Raw genomic sequence first — 19,957 nt, 5'->3', positions numbered from 1 at the left:
TTAAAAAATAGGACAGTTTGGAATGAAAGTATAATTTGAGTAAGCCTGTTAATTTCTACACACCTATGAATATAGACCATGATATTATTCTGAGTGCCTAGAAGGCAGGGACATCTCTTATTCTTTTTTATCTTCTCCCTCCTACCACACCTAGTCAACAATGGACGGTCTTTGGAGACATCCACCCAAATGATAATGGACAAGCCTCTGCTTGAACATGTTTCAACACAGTAAATCCCCACCACGACAGTCAGACCATTTGGGTTTGGAGGGTTTAGGCAGAAACTCGTTCTTCTCTTGAGTGAACATGAACTTCCTCTAACCTTCCCCTGCCGGGTCTGTCCTCTGAAGCCTCACAGAACAAGTCTGATCCTTCTTCCCTGTCAAAAGCCCTTTTGACCTCTGAAGGCAAATACAATGACACAAAATTTAAATTGTAGTGTGGCAAGCACCACACCATAGAGTCAGACACTGACTTCTCCCTTTGAGGACCTAGATTTTGAAAAGGTTTGTTTTATGGGTTACCCCTTTACTCACTTGAATCAAATTAACCTTGTAGTCAGTAAAATCCCTATGTCTTTTTCACCTGCTCTTAAACATCTCCACCATGTCAAGTAGTTAGATTTTGAAATTTGCATTTATCCCTGTTAAATATCTTGTTTTATGTAGTCTATCATTTTGGCTTACCAGAATCTTCCTGGATTCTTATTATGTTATCTAATATCACTGCTGATCCTCCAAAGCTCTTTTATGTCACTTCCAGCCTCATTTCTCATTGCTCCCACTGTTATATACCCTTCATATATACAATCGGAATTTTAATTCTTGGAACAGACCATGCTTTATCTCAATTTGAGTCATTGAACTTACTGTTTTGTAATACTTTCCCTCTTTTTCCGTCAGCTAACTTATTCTTCAAGGCTCAACCAAGATGTCACATTTTCTAGAACTTCTCCTATTACTGGGTGAGATGGTTCACCTCTGAGTTCCCTTAGTACTCAGTGTTTATGGTTAAATCCTAGCACTCACCAAGCTATATTATGATAGTCTATGTTCTCTTTCTTTTTTAAAGTTTTTATTTATTTGAGAGAGAGAGAGAGAGAGAGAGCACGAGCAGTGGGGAAAGAGGAAGAGGGACAAGCAGACTTTCTGCTGAGCAGGGAGCCTGATTCGGGGCCCGATCCCAGGACCCTAAGATCATGACCTGAGCCGAAGGCAGACACTTAACCGACTGAGATACCCAGGCTCCCTAATAGTCTACATTCTTGACTTCTTTTACTCACTAATCTATGAGATTCCTGAATTCAGGAACATATTTTTTTTCAACAGTTTGTCTCTAGTACCTAACACAATGCATGGCATGTAGTAGGTTTTTAGTATATATTTCTTGAAAAAATAATTAAATAAGTCAAGTGGCCTCACCAAAGTAGTAATAAGCAATTGTATAGAACCAAGGATGTTACCCTATGATGTACCTCATTAAACTGTTCTCCCTCAATCCATAATCTGTTTTTCAGGCTATGGTCATCACCACAGTGAGTGATTTTCAGCACATATCTCTTACCTCTTCACGTCTGCAAGGACATCATAAAATATCATGAAACCCTGTCAAACGTCATCCTGAAATTCAGAAATATTATGCATGTGGCCTTCACCTGCCCAGTGCTGTTGGAATGTCCCAGAAATGGAACATTTGTGTTGATCTTGAACTATATTGGTATTTAATTATTGTATCCAGATTTTCACTTATCTTTCCCTGCATTGCTTATAGAATGTTTTAATCTCTTCTCAGTTTTCTGTAGATTTTATATGTATTTTCAAAATATTTTTAGTAAATGTAGAATACTTGATTTTTTTTACAAATATTAATTACGTAATAGTATTTGAGGATCACTGATCCTTGTTTTTGACTCCACCTTACAACCCCATTTGTTAAAGTAAAACTAAAGTTTTATTTATAGCTTAAGGGAGTCTAGAGAAAGGGAATGATACTTGATTAAGTTCATGTTTGTTAAGTAAGCACTTCCCTGCATTATTGCTTATTTTTCACAACACTGCAAAGTAGGTGTTATTAATCCTGCCTTCTTTGAGGAAAGGAAGTCAGGAAGCAAGGAAGGGCCAGGACTGGGAATGGAATTCAGTTAGGCTTGGTTCTAAAGCAGAGAACCCCTGTGCGAATCTGATTAAAGCCACAGCCCCTATCCTAGCAGATGGACACAAGCCACTCATCAGTTGGAGTTCTTGTTATAAGTTATAGAAGTGAATCTGATTTTGAAATAGGAAGGCTTCATGTTTTTAAGATATTGGTAGCTCACGGAATCACTGGGACAGCTGTAGAATCAGAAATGAGGTTAGACAGCCAGGAAGAAATGCCCAAATCCACCCTATAGGAGAGTCTGCAGAGGAATCCACTGTTACCACTTTCTACTAAACACTAGAAACTACAGTTCGCACTACTATTTCTGGAATTCAGTGCTGTTGGAACCACTGTTGCCACCACATTTTTTTTTTTTCCTTTTTGGACTGGGTAAAGTGTGTTTATTTTCTTCTCTGTGCGTGTGTGTGTTTAAGGAAAAGGAGACAAAGCGCGCTCCCTTCCAGCGCCCAACACCCGTGGGGCTTGGAGCGGGCGGAGCCAGCCCCCCCCCGCCCCCCCCCCCCCCCCCCCGCCTCCGAGAAGGTGTAGCGGTAGAAGGCAAGGGCATTGGCGGGGTAGTCCGTGCGGAGGAGGGGGCCCAGGTGCCCGCGGTGCCCTGCTCCTAGGCTGGCCCTGCCCAGGGCGGATCCGTGCTGTCCCTTCATCGAGGTGAAGCTACGGAGGGAGTTCCGAGCCTGGCTCTTCCAGTGCCGGTCATCGCCGAAAGGAAACCATCCTTCTACAGCGCCCAGCTCTTCCACCCGGAGCTCGCAGGCAGGCCTGGGAGGCCAGTGTCTCCTAGGAACAACACCAGGTCAGTCTCAAGCAACAGGCGTCTGTCCAGCATCTCCCAGCCTTCTAGAAGGTATAACTGGAGAGCGGAACTCCCCGCTGAGCACCTTCTGCGATTTTACAGCGAACGCCGGCAACGTGCATTTATCACATACAGGTGGGTGAGGATCCCTAGTCCGTCGGGCACTGGGAAATAGTTGAACATGGCCTGTTTGATGTAGGTATTGTCATGAGGAGTTGCCTAGGTTTCAGTGGAGTCAAACACAAGCGCCCCACAAACTTGGTTCTGTAGCGACAAGCATCCGTACCTGTTCACATCACAGACACGGACCCATGTGGGTCAGCGCCACGTGGACACGGCAACAAGGCCTGACTCAGAGGCCCCTAACCTTACTACTTTTAGAGTTGATATCTAATCATTGGAGTGCCAGGGAGAGCACATGGACGGAGTAGAGGAGATCCTGTGACACTAGTAATTAAAAGGATATGCTTATTCATGTAAATGCAACTTTTTAATTGTCTAGGAGTTGAATTGTACTTCTGTCATTGACAATTGAAACCTGTGACTGAAATTCAAAAATAGCAATGTCCTATCTAAAAGTTTTGTGGGATATTTAAAAATATGGCATTTGAATTTATACATGAACTGAAAAACTAAGCAAGTCCTGTCATCATTTGACAGGCATAATCATTCATCCTGTAATGCAAATAGTCACCTAATAGCGAGATGCTAATAGTGCCTTAGTGCAGGTGTTGCTAATTAGCTATTGGATTAGGCTGAATCGTATTCTCTTCTTTTACCTATGTATGATGTTTGTGCAAAATGCAAATGTGAGCTGTAAGCGGAAATGTTTAAGTGTCAACGATAGCTCATGGATTGACCTTGAAACAGTGAGAATTTTGAATTGGGCAATGATCAAAGCTTAATTGTAGCTTAGAACTCAGTCAGGTTCCTGGTTTCTCTCCTGATGGTCAAGGTTTGCCCTCAAACAGGAAGTTAAGTTAATCTGGGCTCTGGCCAGGTGACTAGGTGAGAAGACAGAGGTCATTTCTTACTTGCTCTTCCTATCCACTTCTAGCAGTTGGACTGCTCTGGGAGAAGTGGTAGCAATTACTAGTATAATTAGGGATCATTCGTTTGTTTATTCAGCAAATATTTATTGAATGCCTACCATGTACCTGCACTCAGCAAGTGGTAGGAATAATATAAATATTTGTTGGATGAAAAATAATCATTTGAAAGTTTGAAAAGCCTTCCATAAATGATTTGCAAACTTTGGTTTTATTCGTAGTAAGGAAATTATTTTCTGTTTGTGTGATTGAAGTATGGAAGAGATAGTTTATTTTTACTCTCCTATGTTTTTCAGCCTCTTTTCAGTTGGGAGGGAGAAAAAACTAGTTCTGGCTAGTGAGCTATGAGTTTACTTCCAGGCTGATGTCGTGGAAAGCCCAGAGATGGAGGATGGAGGCTGTATGTTCTGGATGATGTAGAGGATGGAGAACTGTGGAGCAGAAGCTTTTGCTGACTCCTGCAGGACATGTCACATGAGTGAGAAAGACTCTCTTGTGCTAAGAGAATTGGAGAGCTTTTTCTTACTTTAGTAAAGGGTTTAGGGCTTGTATTTTTTTTTTTTTTAAGATTTTATTTATTTATTTGACAGAGAGAGACACAGTGAGAGAGGGAACATAAGCAGGGGGAGTGGGAGAGAGAGAAGCAGGCTCCCCATGGAAAGAGGAGCCCGATGTGGGGCTTGATCCCAGGATCCTGGGATCATGACCTGAGCCTAAGGCAGACGCTTAATGACTGAGCCACCCAGGCGCCCCTGGGGGTTGTATTTTAACACCATATTGCCTAGTCCGTCCCAACTATGTAAGCACTGTTGTGTACTTTCTATTCTAGAGGATTTTGTTGTTGTTGTGGCCTTGTCTATTGTAACCATGGACTGTAGATACTTAACTGATCATTGCTAACAGATAGCTTGGATAAATTTTACTATCTTATATCACAGAATGTCAAGCAGCCTTTTAAAAGAATGTGCTAATATGGAATTAATTCTAAGATGTTGTTATGAGAAGAAAGGAAGGTACAGAAGAGTGTTCACAGCTTCAATTAGTATAAAAAAGAGAGGATCTATCTCTCTCTATTCATATATCTGCACACAGAAATGAACACATGTGGTCTTTTTATATACATAACATAAAATTTAACCATTTTAAGTGTGCACTTTGGTGGTATTACGTATATTCACATTATTGTGCAACCATCACCACCATCCATCTCCAGGACTTTTTCATCTTTTCACGTGGAAATCCACCAAACAATAACTCCCCATTTTCCCATTGTCCCAGCCCCTGGCAACTGCCATTTCACTTTCTGTCTCTATGAGTTTAACTCCTCTACGTACCTCATATATGTGGAGTCGCATAGTATTTGTTCTTTTGCAATTGGCTTATTTCACTTGGCATAATGTCTTCAAGGTTTATCCGTGTTGTAGCAGGTGTCAGAATTTCCTTCCTTTTTAAGGCTGAATAAAACTTTCATTGTACATACATGTGACATTTTGTTTATCCATTCCTCTATTAATGAATACTTATGTTGCTTCCAGCTTTTGGCTATTGTGAATAATGCTGTTCTGAACATGGGAGTACAAATATCTGTTGAGGTCCCTGCTTTAGTTTTTTGAGGTATATACTCACAAGTGCACTTGCTGGATTACAGGGTAGTTCTATGTTTAATTTCTTAAGAAACCTCCATGCTGTTTTCCATAGCAGCTGCACCATTTTACGTTCCCAGCAGGGCACAAGGGTGCCAATTTTTCCACATCGTCACCAACACTTGTTCTTTCTGTTTCTTTGATGATAGCCATCCTAATGGGTGTAATGTAGCATCTCATTGTGGCTCTGGTTTGCGTTTCTCTAGATTATAAGTCTAGAAGATTTAAAAGTTATAAATGATGATAGGAAATCTTCCCTGAGTACTTTATTAAGCTCTAGGATAACTTAATTTTTGTTATTGTCTAAGTTATTTTTCTGAAGATAAACTGAACTAAGTACTTAGAGTTTAAAAAGGTACTTTTCCTTTTTCACCTTCTTCAGATGCAGAGTAAATGGCTAGTATTTGAATAATTTTCATTTGCAGTTTTGACCAGCTAGCTTTTCACATTTTCCATAGCATTTTAGTGGTACTATCATGTAGTGGTTAAAAATATAATTTCTAGAACCAGGCTATTTGAGTTCAGAGCCTGGCTTTGCCACTTACTAGCTGTGTGATTTTCGACAAGTTACTTAACCTTTCCGTGCTTCAGTTTCTGCTTCTATAAAATGGGGATAATATTAGTACCTAACTCAGAGGGGTGTCGTGAATACTAAACAAACAAATAAATAAATGTAAATCATTTGGAACAATTCCTGGGACATAATAAATACTAAATGTATTGGTTATTATTATAGTTAAAATACCATGAATCATTTGGTAATAGTACAGCATATGTTTGTATGTATTTGGAAAATACATTGACAGTTATTTAGATCTCAAGCAAGGGATTCATTATGGCTTCTGGAGGAGAGTCTATGGCTTTGAATAGAAGGGTTTATCTGGTCTGTGTTAGTCAATAAAAAGTAGTTGAAAGTCACCTTTAGTACTTCTCTTAAAAGTAACTAATCTTTTGACACCATGGGGCCTTGAATCAATGGTTGCAGATCAATATTTTCTATATACAGTTATTGTTTCCTTTCACCTTACACACTGTGGGCTGAAAATCAACACATTGTAGGCTGAGAAAATCAATGGGGTACATTTGTGGTTTAGGGAACACTGGATAGGAGACATATGTCCTTTTGGAAAACACATACAAAGGAAATTATGTAAGCACTTTCTCAGAGGACTCCTAAAGTAATTACTGGATGAATTTGTGATCCAACAGGTTTCTCCTCAATTACTGAGAGAGCACACCAATTCATTTACCTTGCGGTAAACAGGCTATCCCAATCGTCCAAATAAAGACACCAAGATTGTCCCTGTTAAAGTAATTGGCTCTGGTGGGCCCAAACTCAGAATTTACAAACTGCCTCTCATTTCTGGCCCGTTTGGCCTTGATTTGCAGAGACGATTGACTGCTTTGAAATAAATCTTATTTTCAGCCGTCTCAAGGAAACGTGTCTGAATGGTTTGGAGCTTTCTGTGTTTTAGTGGAACCAGATGAGTTACTATCAAAAGCTCATTCACACTGTGAATGACATCTTTTTAACAACGTGCACTCCCTCTCAGGGAATTAAGAAAGAATTTCCTTGGTTTTAAAGTCAGGACCTCAAGAGTGTTGGTTGGCCTTTGTATTGGGAGTCAGCTCTGCAATAGCAGCTTTCAAGAAATAAACACATTTGTGTGGTTTGGATGGGGAGTAGAATTTAATGCTGTGCCTTCTGAATCCCCAAATGCTGTTTACTGGATGAAGTCTGTGGCAAGATAGATATGCTATGAGATTTTCTCAAATGGATTACCACTTCTTTCAAATAGGAGAAAGTCAAAGAAGAAGAATTTGTATTTGCATTTTTTGGAAAGTACTAGAATATTCAAGATGGGCTGCTTATATTGTTACTTGCAAATTAGATTCACACAATTAGATAGAAACTCATCCCCCCCTTCATTGTGCAGTTACTTCAAGCTTTGTCACATTCTAGCTAAGACATTGGGCAACTCATTCATTCAATCATTTATTCATTGTGCAAATACACTGTGTGCTGACAGGCAACTAGGTGCTGGAGATACGGTAGTGAAAAAAACAAAATCTGATCCCCTGTGGGTCTTATAATTTAGTTGGGGAGAGTGGATTGTTCTAATCTACTCAGGCTGCCATTGCAAAATACCACAGACTGGGTGGCTTAAAAAAACAGATTTATTTTCTCACGGTTCTGGATGCTGGGAAGTTCAAGATCAAAGTATGGGCAGATTTGGTTCCTGGTGAGGGTCCTCATTCTGGCTTGCTGATGGCCACTTTTCAGTGGTGTCCTCACATGGTGGAGAGAGAAAGAGAGGAAGCAAGCTCTCTGGTATCTCTTCTTATAAAAGCATTAATCCCATCATGAGGTCCCACTGTTATAATCTCATCTAACCCTGATTACCTCCTAAAGACCCTGTCTCCAAGTATCTTCATAAAGGGTTAGGGCTTCAACATATGAACCTTGGAGAGACATAAGTTAAGTCCATAGTAGGGATATAGAATACTAAATAAATTCATGCTAGGTTGGATGGTGATACACACAAAGGAGTGTTCTGATGGGGTTGCTGTTTCATATGAGGAGGTCAGGACAGGTCTTCGCCATAACATTGTAAACTCTTGACTTCACTCTGAGCAAAATAGAGTCATTGTAGAATTCTGAGCAGTGGAGAGCTGCGATCTAACATATTTTAGGTGGATCTCTCTGCCTCTGTTGTATTGGGAATAGACTCTGGGTGGGTTAGGAGACCACTGCAGACATCCAGATGGGAGCTTGCCCAGAATTACACAGGTAGAGATGATGACATGTAGACAGATTCTTGATCTACTTTGAGCATAGAGCTGGTAGGATTTGTTGATGCACTGGATTTGCAATGAGAGGAAGAGAAAAATCAAGGATGACTTTGTTGATATCAGCAACTGAAAACATAGAGTTGTTACTGAGATGGGGAAGCTGAGAGAAAAATTTTCTTGGGGGGAATCAAGAGTTTGCTTTGGGCAATTAGATATGAGAGCAGAGACGTCAAGAGGACACTTGATTAGATAAGTCAAGAGTTTAGGGGCAGGCTCTGAGCTGGGATCTATATTTGGGAATCATGAATACAGAGATGTTATTTAAAGTCATGAGACAACAATCAACAAGTAGGTCCCAGGGCTGATCTCTGGGAGATGAAGATGAAGCATCATTTAACTGAGACTGAGAAGGAAAAAATAGGTAAAAGGTGATCGAAGGGAAAGTGTTATTTCAAAATCTAAGGGAAGAAAGTATTTTGAAAAGAAGGAAGTAGCCAACTGTGTTAAATGCTAAAGGTTTTAGTGGAGGAGAAATAGGGAAATTCTGTGTACTTGTCTTTTGCCAAGTTGGCACCATGTAAAGCTGGAACTACATTTCTCAGAATCTTCTTCCCTGTACGGTGAGAGTTGGGCAAGAGAGAAACTTGCATGGAGATTTGGAAGGCAGGAGCAAAAGCCATCATTCAGAGGAGTCTTGGTGGCCACAAATGGTGGCTTTGCAGGTTTCTCTAGAGCGCCCCCTGCCAGTTTTGATGGCCAGCTGCAACAGTTTCTTAGGCTTCTCTGTGAGCTCCAACTGCTTGTTTCTCCTCCACTGCTTTAGTTTAAGACAAGGTTGTTGGTGACTGTTTTCCTTCTCTGCAGACTTTAATTCCTATGTTAAACTCCTGATTTCTTTTTTCTTTTTTTTTAAAGTTTGTTTATTTATTTATTTTTAATCTCTATACCCAATGTGGGGCTCGAACTCACAACCCCAAGATCAAGAGTCGTAGGCCCTTCTGACTGAGCCAACAGGTGCCCCTAAACTCCTGATTTCTTTCTTTCTTCATTTTTTAAAAAAGATTTTATTTATTTGACAGAGAGAGAGCGCACAAGCAGGGGGAGCAGCAGAGGGAGAGGGAGAAGCAGGCTCCCGCTGAGCAGGGAACTTGACGCTGGGCTTGATCCCAGGATCCTGGGATTATGACCTGAGCTGAAGGCAGATGCTTAACTGACTGTGCCAGCTGGGTGCCCCTAAACTCCTGATTTCTTAATACTTGTAGTGACTCTGTTCTTTGACCAAATCCAGACTGGTATATCCTGCTTGGATCTTTATGGAGTCACTTCAAATATCTTAGATACGTCTTAGGACTAATTAAAAAGGCAGTGAAGCCCCTGAAGTCTTTTTGTAAATTCCTCTTTTATGTTGCTCCCCAAATTCTGAAATGGGTCAAGGAAGAACGTTAATTAAGTAAGCCTGAGGGCTACGTATACAACAAATTCTGGTAGAGGCAGCGGTCTCTCTACCCTGGAGAATTCACTCATTTCCCTTTTCTCTAGTGCGCTGGACATATATGTCAGTAATACAGTATGCCCCAGATTTGACTGTGAGCGTCCCCTCACTGTTAAGTAAACCCACTGATTTCACAGAAGTTTCTCTTCTCATTAACATTGCATTTTTCCCTATCAAAAAATTAAAGCACAGCCAACTTACGAAATCTTCCTTCTGTTGTTCCAACAAAGTGCAAAATGTGGATTTCTTCCTTCCTCTTGTCTCCATAACAAAATTAAAGTCCCACAATATCTCCTTTATTTCATATTATTTTGTTCAGTCACAGTCAGAGAATTTTACTCAAAGACCTGGGAGGAGGTTGGTTACCTCTAGGTACTACGGGGTTCTCAGTCTTACATTAGATCTCTACTTGAGAACTCCAAAAAGGAATTTTTTCATATGCTACAGTTTTCTAAAGACTCAAAGGTCATGGACACACAAAAACTTTGCATCATCCCCACATCCACAGAATTGAAAAAATACAAAAAAATCTGTAGACTAAACAAACTCAAGGGAACAGCTTATAATTTAAACATCTAGTTTCTTATTGGATCCCAAATAAAAGAAATGATCCAAGGATCTAATCATATTATATTCTAGACTCACATTCATCTTGTCAACCACAGACCATGATAGAAACTTAATATTTTGTGGGGAAGGAGGAAAAGAGAGGAAATGGTAAAGAAACAATGAGGAAAGTATTTTGGCCTCAACATGGCCATGGTACCTGTTAAACTGTGTTAACTGGCCAGGATACAGAGCCTGTGAACTTAAAATTCAACTGGAAGAGAGATCCACACAAATGGTCACCTGCTGTACATGGTATTCTGTATCTTGCTTCTTTAAAACTATAACCTGGGTGGCTCAGTTGATTAAGTATCTACCTTCTGCTCAGGTCATGATCCCAGGGTTCTGGGATCAAGTCCCACATTGGGCTCCTTGCTCAGTTGGGAGTCTACTTCTCCCTCTCCCTCTGCCGCTCCCCTTGCTTGTGCTCTCTTGTTCTCTTTCTCTTTTTCTCTCAAATAAATAAAATCTTAAAAAAATAAAACTGTAACTTGGGGATTATTTGTTATAGAGATGCATTATTCTTTTGACAGCTGTATAGTACTCCATTTTAAAAAAAAATTTATTTTATTATGTTATGTTAATCACCATACATTACATCATTAGTTTTTGAGGTAGCGTTCCATGATTCATTGTTTGCGTATAACACCCAGTGCTCCATTCGGTACGTGCCCTCTCTAATACCCATCACCAGGCTAACCCATCCCTCACCCCCCTCCCCTCTAGAACCCTCAGTTTGTTTCTCAGAGTCCATAGTCTCTCATGGTTCGTCTCCCCCTCCGATTCCCTCCCTTCATTTTTCCCTTCCTACTATCTTCTTTTTTTTTTTTTTTAACATATAATGTATTATTTGTTTCAGAGGTACAGGTCTGTGATTCATCACTCTTACACAATTCATAGCGCTCACCATAGCACATACCCTCCCCAATGTCTATCACCCAGCCACCCCATCCCTCCCACCCGCCACCACTCCAGCAACCCTCAGTTTGTTTCCTGAGATTAAGAATTCCTCATATCAGTGAGATCATATGATATAAGTCTTTCTTTGATTGACTTACTTCGCTTAGCATAATACCTTCTAGTTCCATCCATGGTGTTGCAAATGGCAAGATTTCATTTTTTGATGGCTGCATAATATTCCATTGTATATATTAGTATTCCATTATTTATATGTGCCATCATTTTTTTATTTTTTATTTTTATTATTTTTATTTTTTAAAGATTTTATTTATTTATCTGACAGAGAGAGACACAGCGAGAGAGGGAACACAAGCAGGGGGAGTGGGAGAGGGAGAAGCAGGCTTCCTGCTGAGCAGGGAGCCCAATGCGGGGCTCGATCCCAGGACCCTGGGACCATGACCTGAGCTGAAGGCAGACGCTTAACGACTGAGCCACCCAGGCGCCCCAAATCATTCTTTTTTTAAAAAAAAATTATTTATTTATTTGAGAGAGAGTGAGTGAGCGTGTTCATGTGTGAGCAAGCAGGGGAAGAGGCAGAGGGAGAGGGGGGAAGAGAATTCTTGAGCAGACTCCCCACTGAGTGCGGAGTGGGAGAGGGAGAAGCAGGCCTTCCGCAGAGCAGGGAGCCTGATGCGGGGCTCCATCCCGGGACTCTGAGATCGTGACCTGAGCTGAAATCACTGGCCGAAATCAAGAGTTGGCCACTCAACTGACTGAGCAACCTGGGTGCCCCCCTAAAAAATAATTCTTAGAGATACTTGAAATCCCCTTAATTAGAGACTCGTGGTTATAATATTAAATATACACCTGAAGGGTTAAGGTTGTCTATCACTCATCCACACAGCCCTATAAATTAGTTCAGCAGCTTGCTGTCATAGAGGGAGGCAGGAAGATTTCCAACGTATTCATAAACATTGTTAAAACGTTCTGGGATAGGTTTCCAGTGTGCGAGTGTGGGAGGCAGCAGTTCTCACACCAATAAGCAATTTTCCAACACTGCTGAGTGTCCTACAATTCTGCTCAGTTCTGACACTATCTCCTCGCTCCCAACTCTTTCAGAGCTGGAGAGGAGGCTGGATGTCATCTAATCAAAACCCTCTAATGGGTTAGCTTGGTGATGGGTATTGAGGAGGGCACGTTCTGCATGGAGCACTGGGTGTTATGCACAAACAATGAATCATGGAACACTATATCTAAAACTAATGATGTAATGTATGGGGATTAACATAACAATAAAAAATTTAAATTTAAAAAAAAAAAACCCTTTATTATGTTCATGAAGAAAGAGGTCTGGAGAGGTGGTCAGAGACAAAGCAGAAATGCGAGCAGAATCACAGACCTGTACCTCTGAAACAAATAATACATTATATGTTAAAAAAAAGAAGATAGTAGGAAAGGAAAAATGAAGGCGGGAAATCGGAGGGGGAGACGAACCATGAGAGACTATGGACTCTGAGAAATAGACTGAGGGTTCTAGAGGGGAGGGGGTGGGGGATGGGTTAGCCTGGTGATGGGTATTAAAGAGGGCACGTTCTGCATGAAGCACTGGGTGTTATATGCAAACAATGAATCATGGAACACTACATCAAAAACTAATGATGTAATGTATGGTGATTAACATAACATAATAAAAAAAAAAGAAAAAGAAAAAAAAAAAAAAAAGAAAAAAAAGAAGTGGGAGCAGAGCAGGCTGGAGAGGACTGGACTCCCTGTAGATAGATAGAGCATGCGCCATGCTTCGGGAACCAACACATCATATGTTGGTGGGGGGATGAAATATGTAACAAAAGATATTTATGACTCATTATGGGAAAAATAAGGACTCTGTTGGATTTAGGTTATGACTTAGTATTGTTTTAATTTTTAATTACATACTGGTAAGGGTGTACCATTCGTTATTTCTGGCCTCTGTAGGTCCTGTTTCATCCTGAAATATAGATCTCTTGATTCCTAGTTTCTTCTCCTCCTCAACATGCTCTCTCTGTTTGAGCACTGCCAGACATTACATATACCAGAAACAATGATGTTTCCTGTACTTCGGTGTTTATTTTGATTATAAATGAAATGAAACTGAAATACAAGTATCATCTAGAATTTATTTAAAAGAAAATATCAGAATTCTTTAAAAAAATTCAGCAGGACTAAACACTTCATACAAGTCAAATATAAAAATTATAAACCTAGAAAACCTCAAGTAAAATATAAAATTATGCAATAAATAGGCATATATTATAAACTATTATTAACCAGAGAAATATATAAAATAATGCTTTACTGAAATGGTCTCTTTATAAGACCAAAAAATTTAAATTAGTTATAACATGTAAAATCAAAAAGCTGATATAATTTAAGAAGGATCAACATGGGGGCGCTTGGGTAGCTCAGTCAGTTAAGCGTCCGACTTTGGATTTCAGCTCAGGTCATGATCTCAGGGTCTTGGGATTGAGCTCTGTGTTGGGCTCCATGCTCAGCGGGGAGTCTGCTTGAGATTCTCTCTCTCCCTCTCCCTCTGTCCCTTCCCCTGCTTGTGCTCTCTCTCTCAAATAAATAATCCTTTAAAAAAAAGAACCAACTTAAAAAAAAATGAGGTCAATGGTAACACCATTCAGCTGCAAGCACATTTTTGTACAACTTTTCCAGCTACTAACAAAAGTCTGACTCTATACCTGTGAAGAAGTGCAGAAGCAAGCTAAATGCCAACTCCAGACGTTGACTTTTGACCCATTTATCTTCAAATAACCTCATCCCTTTAAGGAGTAGTTTTTGAAAATTTTTGTACTTTTTTTTTTTTTACAGTAACAATTTCCTTATTATGGTAAGCTGTACTATTTGTTTTGAAGAAAGCATTTCGGGTATGTCTTTGACTTTCTTAGTTTCATCATGTAGAGAGTGATAGTGAGGGATCTTTGCCAATTTCAATACGACATATTCATATTTCACTTGTTCAGAAAGTCTTTGAATTTCAATTAAGACTTATCCTCTCAGTGAACACTTTGCCTTTGCTTATTGTGTCCTTTATGAGCATGGCTTTGCCTAGACATAAAAGAAGGAACACAGATTCGTTTTGTGGTTTACATTAAACAATGCAGTCATTGATTTTTGAATACATATAAAGAATTCAGAGTTCATATTTTTTCAAATACTAAAACAACAGTATCATCCAGAACTAAATATGTATCTCAGTACTTAAAAGAAATGTAGTATCCCAGAATACTGGAAATGGGGTCAGAAACACTAAGTATCAATGCCATTTTTTAAATTATTTTTTATTTTATTATTTTATTATTTATTTTTTATTGGACAGAGAGAGACACAGTGAGAGAGGGAACACAAGCAGAGGGAGTGGAGGAGGGAGAAGCAGGCTCCCCCCTGAGCAGGGAGCTGATGTGGGGCTCGATCCCAGGACCCTGGGATCATGACCTGAGCTGAAGGCAGACGCTTAACAACTGAGCCACCCAGGCGCCCCTCAATGCCATTTTTTGATCCTTTTCTTTTTCCTTTTTACCCTCTGCTTCCTAGGCTTGCAATTCAGGTTTGTAAAATAACACCGTGGTGTAGCTGGCATTGTGAGTTACACAGACTCTCATGAGCTGGCTTGGGAACTTAACCACTTTTTATTTCTTTGAGGGAGCGCTTTCTTACTTTCAAGCAAGTGCCTTAAAAATGGACTTTTGCAATGGAGCATGCTTGTTAGTTGATGTGGGACGAAGTTAATTTTATACATAGGTCTTATCTGTATTACAACAAGAAAAGTTTGACAGAGACTTAATTAGTAAACAAGGATGAGACACTAAGTCTTCACACCTAAATTGATAGCCCTATTGGAAGCTTATTTGAGTGGATGCATTCTGTGAAGTGATGGTTCTATTTTATAAAACTCATATAGCAAGCTAAAACATTTGTCCAACTTAATGTTGCATAAACATGACCTCAGTCATAAATAAACTTCTGTGCAGTTAAAAATTGCACTTACAAGAGATGTTATTCCCTAGTCACATCCCTGTTGGTCTATCTTTCCTGAAGTTTCTTGAGTGTTAAGGTGGATTGTATGAAATTATTTTAGGTGAAAATAGTCAAGTAGCAGCAATTTCTTATAGCTCAATCTATTATTTGTTTCATGAATATTGCTATTTCTAACATTCTTATTTTCTCCCAATATTTTGGAGACTATTTGTAATGAAAAAACAAGCATATTTTATCTCTTGATATCACTCCTACCTCAAGTTATAGGAATAAAAGCATCTAATTAATGACAATCAACTGCAGTCAGATGTTGGGAGGAGGGGCCAGAGGGAGCTGTCTCTGGGCATCTCTGTCTAGATCTCTACAATGGTACCAATCCAGAATTTTTGGGATGGCTGTATGGTAGATAAGGGTTCGGACACTTTTGGGGCTGCCTTTGACATCCTGTTTACCACTTTCTTTCTGGTCATGACACACAAGCCCCAAATCATCCAAGTGAGAAAGCCAATATCTAGTCCTGAATGGGCTTATTCATTCATAGTTCAAAGCATCCCAGTGCCCCAGTGTCAACTCTGAAAATAGGCTTTATTAAAATAGAATGACATAGGGACACCAGTTCAGAAAGATCAGTAAATTTGGTGCAAAGTTTAAACATTTTTAGGGAAGCAAGACTACTTTTGAATCAATTTCCTTAAATTCTAATATATTGCTTTAAAGATATTTATTTTCACCACTCAAAAAGTACTGTTTCTTTTATAACATTGTTTGAGTATGTTTTCCTCTTTAATAGTTTCCTTTGTATTTGTGTAATTATCAGCCGTGTGTATGGCATTCATCGGATGGCACTTAAAATGAATACAAAGGAAAGTATTGTAATTAAGGTTGGATGCTTTATTAAAAACTGCATGTCCTATGAAGTGCATGGAAATTAAAATTTTATATTAAATTATTATAATTTATATAAAAATAAATTAAAATATTGTAAACTAGGTTTTAAACTTCAACCTTCATTTTTGTCTGAGACTCACACCTAGAATACCAGACAAAAATAAAAAATAAGAAAAGTCATACTACAACAGACACATTTCCTGTCTTCCTTTATATGAAAGAAAATTGCATTAAAAAATGTAGTTACAGCCCTTTTGGAAGGAGCCCCGTTAGGACACAGTCGCAATTCCTCCGCAGCTCCGACTCTGCCCCGGAAGGACAGCAGATGGCGCTGCGCTTCCCCTTTTGTCCGCCTTCAGCGGTGGGACGGGAAACCAACTTTGGCAGAACTGAGCCGAAGATCGTCAGCAGTGTATTCACAATGGGGTGAGCAACTGAAGCTACGCATTCAGCATCATAATTTACCTCACTTCATACCGATCTGTGCTCTGGAGGTCATAGTTTTTGTTGTCCTCGATCGGGGGCGCCTCGTGTACTGGATTAACGGGGCTCATTACCGCTAAGGGAAGGAAGGCGCTGCCTGTCGGGGAAAGGACGGGATTGCTGCTGCGGCAGAACTCACTCGTTCTCAGCAGCGTCCAACAAACACCAAGAAAAGGACGTTCTCTTCTTCCTCATAACCCCTTTTGTACTTATTAAGGGTCCCTTGGGGCTCAGTGGGGGACTGCAACAAAAATCTGTGACTTGGAACTTTGCGAGATTTGTGATGAAGAAGGTGAACCGCAGATATTCAGCCAAAACGACTTTCTGCCCATTGACACTATACAACCACAGTTGCATTCCGCGCTCACCAGTAATCTCTTTGGTCTTTGGGTTTCTGTTTTCTTCTTCCTGGTCTGTTACTTTAGCTGAATTCGCACTTGCTGACCTTGGCAAACAGATCTATTTAGCTTTATTGCCTTAAATAATTTAATAACATGCTTTTTTTGGGAAGTGATGACAGTTCAGTATATTAATCATGTAATTTTTGGCTAGATGAGCTCTTAGAGTTTATTTAACCCAACTGGTTAAGTAACACAGTGATCAAGTGACACCTGGAAGTGTGCAGTGACTCGCCCAAGTACACAGAGATGCAGAGTAAGAGTTCTGACCCGGGTTTCTTGAGGAGTCGTCTCCTAACCCACTTTATGTTATGCTCTCTTGCATTTTAAAGCAGATTCAGATGAGAAATGTCGAGTTTAATTTATGTCACTGACATGCGGATCATGGATGGATTTTGGCTGGTCTCATTCATCATACACAACCACATGTGCAAAGCCTCCCCCCGCGTTCCTGCCAGAATCAATGGCCCGGTACTCCTCGCTCCTGTTCCCTTCTGTTCATGCCTATGCCAGGCACTTGGCGCATTGTCCTGGAGTTTGTCTGTTGTCTTCTCTAGACAATGAAGAGGTTGGGAACAGGCATTTCATCTCACTCATGTTTGTATCCCCTGTGCCTTGCATAGTGACCGACACCTCAGAAGTGTTCAGAAATGTCAGCTGAATGCATAAATGAAATTTTGTGGAGATTACCTTGAACATGGCAAACTGAGGTGCCATGGGAAGCCCTCCTTGGGCTCTGAACATATAGACACTCTGGATTAAGTGTAAGAGAAACCTTTAGATGGATAGCTGAGCTTGAAAACAAGAAAAGAAATCCTCAGGTGCCAAAAAGCCAGCAAAAGCCCCAATTTAGAGTGCTGCCAAATGGGAGCAGAACAGGACATGTGGGGGTGGCTGGAAAAGAGACATTTTCGACTAGATGAATATCAAGTGAGTTTATATCCATGGACTCTTCCATGATAAGGAAACATTCACAGAGCTACCTTTTATATTCTAATGAAAAGCCCTGGCACCAGGGTGCAAAAACTTGTTTAATGATTATGTGTCCTGGGAACCCCTTTGGTGTGTCTCCAAGGAGCCACACAAGCTGCTTTGGCATCACATGCGTAGGATGGTAAATGGTGTTAGAGACAATCAGGTCAGTCAGTATTGGATGAGAGCACCCCGAAGTCACTTTAAACAATTGAGGTCCATATAGGAAACAAAAGGAGAACCACAAATTAGCCTACAGTCTGCCTAATAAACCAAATGTCTCATTCCAAACAAGGGTTGGTCTTATACTTCAAATACGTGTTTTAATGGATGTCTGGTGTCTTAGTTTTTCCTCATTCATGTAGTGGGCAGAAGTTTGCAGTCACAAAATAAGGTTCGCAAGAAATTTCATATTTCTTCATTTAAAAAAAGTTAACACAAAATTTGGAAGCAGGCAAGATGTCCTTTGATGAGTGACTGGATCAATCTACTGTGGCACGGCGAGGCAATGGAATGTTATCCAGAACTAAAAAGAAATGGGCTCTCAAGCCATGAAAAGACATGGAGGGAACTTAGATGCATATACTAAGTGAGAGAAGACAACCGAGACGGCTACGTACTGTATGATTCCAAATATATGGCATTCTGGAAAAAGGCAAAGCTCTGGTGGCAGTAAAAAGATCAGTGGTTGCCAGGGGTAGGGGGAGGAAGGTATGAGTAGGTGAAGCACAGAGGATTTTTAGGGCCGTGAAAATTCATGTTATTATACATTTGTCCAAACCCAAGAATGTACAACACCAAGAATGAACCCTAAGGTAAACTATGGACTTGGGTGATGATGCTCTGTCAATGTATGGATTCATCAGTTGTAACAAATGTAGCACTCTGGTGTGGGATGTTGATAATGGGGGAGACCGTGGGTATGTAGGGGCAGGGGATATATGAGAAATCTCTGTATCTTTTTCATAATTCTGTGAACTTTAAGCTGCTCCAAAAATTGTCTTAGTAAAAAAAAAAAAAGCAACAACAACAACAAAAAGTTAACATACACATGACTGTGAGTGTTCGTCTCCCAGGGTGAGCAAGAAACTTATTTACAGTCTTCACTGGGGCTCCTTCCAACTCCCTTGGGTTGTACAAGAGCTAGGGAGCTCAGTCATGCCTTGTTCTATGGGGAGGACAGTCCAACCTTAGTCCAGCATGGTTACACCAGACACCCACACTGCCTAAGCCCTTTGCCTTGGAGGTAGGCAGCTCTGTGGCTTCTGGACCAAGTTTGGTCACAAAAACCTTGCCCAGCTCTGAAAGCCCCACTCTCAGGGGACTGATCTTCATGAGTCTGCTTCTATCCCCTCCTTCCCTGTAGCATAAACGCAGAGAGAAAAAACATAATGTAGTATTCAAAATATTATCTTGCCCCATCTGTAGGATGAGGACAACCACACCTCTCCTATCTCCCCCTTTCTCAGGGATGTTGACAGGATTGGGTAAGGTGGGGTCGGTGAAAGCATTTTCTCAACTACATGATGCTGGGCAGTGGAGGTGCCACAGCTCTGAGGAAGGTAGTATGTGGGAGCCTGACATTGTCCCTCACTTGGATTTTTCTTCCAACCTCTAATATATGGTTGTTTCCTTGGGTTGAGTACCAAATGAACTAGTTGTGTTCATGTGTGTTTAGGGGTTGTGTTGTCCCAAAATGCAAGCATTTATTTATTTATTTGTTTGTTTAGAGAGGAAAGAGAGGGAGAGAGAGAATCTT

General features: G+C 40.4%; 1 pseudogene; it reads right to left on the bottom strand.

Annotated features, from left to right (window-relative positions):
* Positions 1-274: 274 nt before the first annotated feature.
* Positions 275-16,899, bottom strand: LOC118518652 (N-acetyl-D-glucosamine kinase pseudogene; annotated as a pseudogene).
* Positions 16,900-19,957: the final 3,058 nt, after the last annotated feature.

Source organism: Halichoerus grypus, chromosome 6 (assembly GCF_964656455.1).
Source record: "Halichoerus grypus chromosome 6, mHalGry1.hap1.1, whole genome shotgun sequence".
NCBI lineage: Eukaryota > Metazoa > Chordata > Mammalia > Carnivora > Phocidae > Halichoerus > Halichoerus grypus.
This window is presented reverse-complemented; position numbering and strand designations above follow the sequence as displayed.